This window comes from Nestor notabilis, unplaced genomic scaffold, assembly GCF_000696875.1.
Source record: "Nestor notabilis isolate BGI_N333 unplaced genomic scaffold, ASM69687v1 scaffold20644, whole genome shotgun sequence".
In the NCBI taxonomy this organism is placed as follows: domain Eukaryota; kingdom Metazoa; phylum Chordata; class Aves; order Psittaciformes; family Psittacidae; genus Nestor; species Nestor notabilis.
This window is the reverse complement of record NW_009926259.1, coordinates 1-5,569: the sequence shown is the minus strand read 5'-3', so window position 1 is coordinate 5,569 and position 5,569 is coordinate 1.

The following is a 5,569-nucleotide window of genomic DNA, read 5'->3' as shown; positions in this document are numbered from 1 at the left end:
TGCTGCCTGCAGTAAAGGCGTTTTAACAGACTTCCCTTACGCTATCTGATAAAACCTTCCCAATATTTCCCTCCGTTATGAAACTCCCTCACGGGCTTTGTCAGATATGGGGTGTATGTGCGTGTGCGTGCGCGTGTGTTTTCAAACCACAGTGGCCCAATAATATACACCATTTGCATACTCTTCAGAAAAGAAAAAAAACCAGGTTGGGGTTGGAGGAGAAGATTGACTTTTGCAGCTGAGGCTGCTCCGGCAGGAGCCTGTGTGAAACCACCAAGGCTGTGGGGAGGACATGAAAGGCTCTTCAAGGTGGTGGGCTGAGGAGCTCATTTGGACGAAGAAACACATGGGAGTCAGGATGTCACTGTGTGCCAGTGCCAAAAAAACCCTGAAGTAAGCAGGTTTACAGACATCAGATGATGGGACAAATTCAGGGTTTGTGCAGGCAGGTGCAACGCCATCAATCTCTTGGGAATTTGACTCTGGCACCAGGCTTGAATGGGCCCTAGTGACAGCACTTCTCAAGACTACAAAGGAGTGGTGTGGGAAAGCAAGCACTGATTAAAACGTACTTCCGAAAGGCTAGAAAAGGAGACGGAGGAAAGTACTGGCCAAAGTGTTTGCTTAGCTCCTCGTTCTCTTCATTCAGGGCTACTCATGCGGAAAAGCTGCTCTTTCAGCCGGGTGCTGGATGCTGTCTGAGCCTCAGCCCTACACATGCCCCTGTAACTGAGAGGAGAACTTGGCTCGTGTGCTTGTGAAACACAGGGATTTTCATGTGGGTTTTTATGGGCAATTGGTGGCATGTGTGTGGTCCTTCTAGTGTGCCGCTATTCCCTCCCTGCCTGCGTTCAGTGCAGAGGGTTTCCCTTCCACTTGGAGCTGAGGAAAACCCCCAGGCAGGTGGTTAAACGCTGGCTTTTAAACCCTGAGGGCTTTAGCCTAAACCTGCAGCCACTTTTGCATGGCTGCTTGAGCCTGGCACCCTCCCACACGTGCCTGTGCCTTGGCCACCTGCCCTTCGCTTCTACTGACAGGGCAACAGGAGTGCTAGCCCACCCCCTAATACTGTGACTTAAACTAGGACATGGTGCCTTGAAGTCTGCTGCAGCCTGAGTCACGGGGCAGACAGCTCCTAGGATAGCCACAGAGCAGATAGCACCAGCATCTTAAACCTCCACAGCCAGATCCACCAGAGAGCTCAAGTCAGAGCGAGCCTCTCTGCCCCGCTCCGACCCTGTCACTGTCACATCTCACCACAGATCTGGCTGTCCGCCTGCAGCAAAAAGCAGATTTTATATCCCCAGGCATCACTTCCTCAGTCTCTGAGGGAGAGGGGAGCGGCATCAGTGATGAATGCGCAGCGAGAGAGAGACTTGTATAATTCAGGGATCACCGAATAGCTGCGAAATGAAGATGCCTTCTGACAACTCCTGCTGCGTGAGGAAGAGTGGGACCAACAGCCCAGTGCCAGAGAGGCTCTGCAGCACTTCCCTGCCTTGTGCCACACGTTTGCTGGAAAAGGGATCATTTGCAATTCCCAGGACTTGCAGCCAGAGCTCAGGCTTTTTAACGCTTGCACCTGTCAGCCAAATGCATCTGTGTGCGAATGCTGCTGTGCATGGATGCCCCTGGTCCTTCCTGACACTCAATCTGTGTAGGAAATGGAACTTTATTTTAAACTCTGGCACTCACTGTGGGAGATTGTGGGCAGGTGCTACGAGACTCAGTGACTTTGGAGGCAAGCTGGGAGGTGTCACCTTGCTAACATAGCAGGGGGAACAGATAGGAATCAGGGATTGCAAATGCAGGCCCTCAGGAGCTGGATTGCTGGAGAATGCCTGTAGCAATAAGCTCCACTCCCTGCTCACAGCAGCAGTTTTAGGTGCCAATTTTTTCTTGTTGCAGATACTACCAGCATGGCTATGGTGTATCACCAGCCCACACAGCTCATCATCCCCAGACTTTGAGAGGCAGCTTTGCCAGGGACAACCGCAAGCCTGGGAAGCTCCTTCCTTTCTTCTTGTGCCGCAGAACCGTGCTCAAGGCTGGCCTAAGAGCAGCTGCACAGATCTGAGCTGCATGGCTTGTCCTTGCTCCCTTTGGAGTCTGTGATGGGAACAGCCATGCCGCTGCCCCCCTCAGCCCAGACCTAAGCCAGATTGCAGGCACTGCGCACACCCGGGCTCAGGGCACTTGTTGGGGATGGCACACAGGGAGGCAGAGGTCCCTCAGCCACCCCCACCTGATCCCATACGATCAGAAGGTGGAGGAGCATTGAAGGAGGTGGGATTCCCAAAAGACCAGCCCAAGCAGCTGGTGCCTCTCCTGCTTAGCAGCTCCTCTGGAGTTATTTGTCTAACACAGGTTAACAATCTCTCTTTTTTAACTGCACGGCAGATCAAAGAAGACTTTTGTCTCAATGGACTCCTGGCTGGCTGTCAAGTGCCCCAAGGCCTGGCCTCGTAGTCCCGCGAGGCCCTGAATTCCTAGAAGAAAGTAAGTTTGTTCTTCCTTCTCTCCATCCCTCCCTCCCTCTGCCCCCAGTGCCTGGCTCTGCCGTGAACCGCAGGGACACCCCCCACTCTGCCAGTCCCCTGGCAGGGACATCCCCATCCCTTCTCCCAGCTGCCAGTGCTTGGGGGGTGAGACCCACAGCACACAAGGCTGCAGGGGCCCTGCCTGCGCTGCACTGTGCTGTGGCTGGATGCTGGGGCCTCTCGATGCATTGGGTTTGCCTCCCTCCTCCCAGACATCAGCAACAAACCGATGCATGTGCAGCAATGACCTGCAAACAGGAGGCACACACACACACTGTCCCCAAATCAGCCTCCTCCTTTAGCCCACCGCCCCTGTGCCTCTGGAGCCTTCTGCCAACATGCTTTTGAGGACCAGGGAGGCTGAAAGGTACCCTTGTGATCAGCTGCTGCCGAGGTGGCGCAGGGAGTGTGCAGGGCTGTGCTTGGGTCCTTCCTCCAGCTACTCACAGGCAAGGGTTGCATAGTCTTGCTGGAAGGTGTGTCTCTCCTCGTAGCACAAGCAGACACACAGAAGGAGGGAGCAAAGATTGTGCAACTGGCAGGGAAGGCAGACCCTCAGGGCTCAAAGAAACCAGCCAGGGATACTCCCAAGGTGAGGACTCCTCCAGCCCTCTTTTTGGAGGTGATGTGTCTAACACACCCACCTCTGGCTGCACCCGGAAGGATAGAAGAGTAGCAGCAGCACCAGTCTCCTCTGCACAGCAGAGGAGGACTTTCCCAAGCACCTCCACACTGACTGTGGCAAGGGATCTTAGCAGCAGGGTCTCAAATGATCAGCCAGGCAAAAAAATCCAACCCAAACAAACAGCATTTTTAATTCCCTCTGAAGCTGATGAGAGGACCCGGAGGGGAGGCTCCACTGCATTCCATGGCAGGACTGGCAGTACCTGCCATCAGCCTTCTGAAGCCCAGAGGCTCTTGCTTCCCTGGCAGAGGGCTTACATTGTTACAGCACCACTCCCAGGTACAGGGGCACTCCGACATCTACCTGATGGAAGCACAACCCTGCTTACACGAGCCCCTTCCACATGGGACGGCAGCTTATGTTTTCCTCCCTTAAAAGAATCAAACTTAACGTTTGATCTAGCCCATGTTCCTAAAATACAGCCAGGCCTACCACCCTTTTCCCATTTCAAGGGGGACTCCGCTGCTCCACCCTGCTCCTCCACAGCCCCCCAGCACCCCCCCTGCGAGGACTGGAGGCATTTCCACCTCCAGGGCCCGTTGTCTACCAGCAGCACTGGAAACTGCAGAAACCACTGTCATTCCCTCCTGCTGCTGCGCATCAGCTGACAGTGAGAGGGAGGCAGGGAGGACTCGCCCAGCTCCTTCCAGGAGCTCACCCCACACGTGTCATCCATCTGGGCTTCCACAGCTTTGTCCTTGTCACAGCCTCATGCTAGGAAGAATCAGGAAGAGCCCCAAAGCATTGCGCCGGGAAGACGTGATGGGGAGCTGGGCTGAGGTTATAAGCAAGTGCCCAGCCGCACCCCATTCCTTGGGAATTCCAGAAAGCCCTGCCAGTGGGGCTTCACCCCAGCACAACCACACTGGGCTCAGCCCAGCTCTGTAAATGTTGCAAGGCAACTATTAGAGCCCGTGGGGCAAATGCAAATTGGTTTAGCATCCTCGCTTCCCAACTGGCAAATACCTTCCCGCTGAGGCTTGTACTCCCTCTGGCTGGAAGAGCTCCAGGGCCCTCCAGCTCCTAATGGGTGTGATCGAAGAGGGAGAGGGACTCAGAAGGCTCCATCTCTTGGCTCAGGCCGCTGCTGATCAGGGGGAGCTACTGTTCCCCATGCACTTTCTCCAGCAGGGCACCAGAGGAGGTGCAAGCCCCATGCAGAGGATGCCTATGGTTCAGCCCCCTGGTAGGAGTCGTGTTGTATGCAGTTGGTGCAGAGGGTACAATGCACTACCCTCAGGGTAGATGTGGGGACTGGATGCAGGCAGAAGCATCTACCCAAGCAGAAACCTTCTTGGTTCTCTGGTCATAAAATGCTGAATATCATGATCCCTCCCAAGGAACCTACAGACAGAATTCCCAAACTCTAACCCTACTAGGCTGTCATAGAGCTGTGCAGTCCTTCAATGTACTTATACCACAGAATAACAGCCCTGTGGGATCAGACACTTCCATCTTCACCCTTGCGCAGCACCAAGCATAGCTGATGTTTCATGCTACATGGGAGAAAGAGATCTGAGCCACCCACAGAGGAAATACCATCCACTGCCCAAAACAAACATAACCACTGGGCAGCCCACAGCTCTAACTGCTTCCCTTTGCGGCTTGGGCAAGGGCAAAATGGGCCCATACGGAGGTGATGTGATGCTTCACACCCAACCCTTTCCCCACCACCCCACAAAGGGGGCACCCACCCACCCTTCCCAAAAATGAGGAAGGAAGAGAAAGAAATGATGCAGAGGGAGGAAAGTTTTGGTGGAAAGGTATTTTCCTGCCCTTGACAACCCCCGGGCTGCAGATCTAACCCACGGTTTCACCAGCTTGGGTAAAGCTGGATGATAGGGGCTTTCTGATCCCTTCATTCTGCACACAATCAGGCAATGAAATGTGGCAGCAGAGGTCAAAGGATTGGGGGTCTTGGGGCTCCTTTTCCTCAACCATGGCTCAGGGCGAGGCTTTGATTTCCATGTCAGGAAACCGAAGAGGGTTGGGGTGCACATCCATCAGCCAAATCCACCACCTGGTCCCCACCCTGTGCCCAGCTCCCTCGTGAAAGAGCATGCAGGAGGACTGCAGGACAAGATGCTGGCATGACTATGCAAGCACAGGCAGCAGAGACACCCATCTCCTGCCTCTTCCCATGGCCCCAGCTATACACGCACCTTACCGCATAACCATGCCACCCGGGTGTCCATAGCCACCCCGCCCCCTACCTCGCCCCTTTCTCCACCAGCCCCTTGGCGATGCCAGGTTGGGTTTCACACTAAGCGATATTCTGGAGGTGGCAACTGGGACTCGGTCCTTGCCTCCCAAAACAACTGGAGGGAGGGAGAAGCTCGATGGC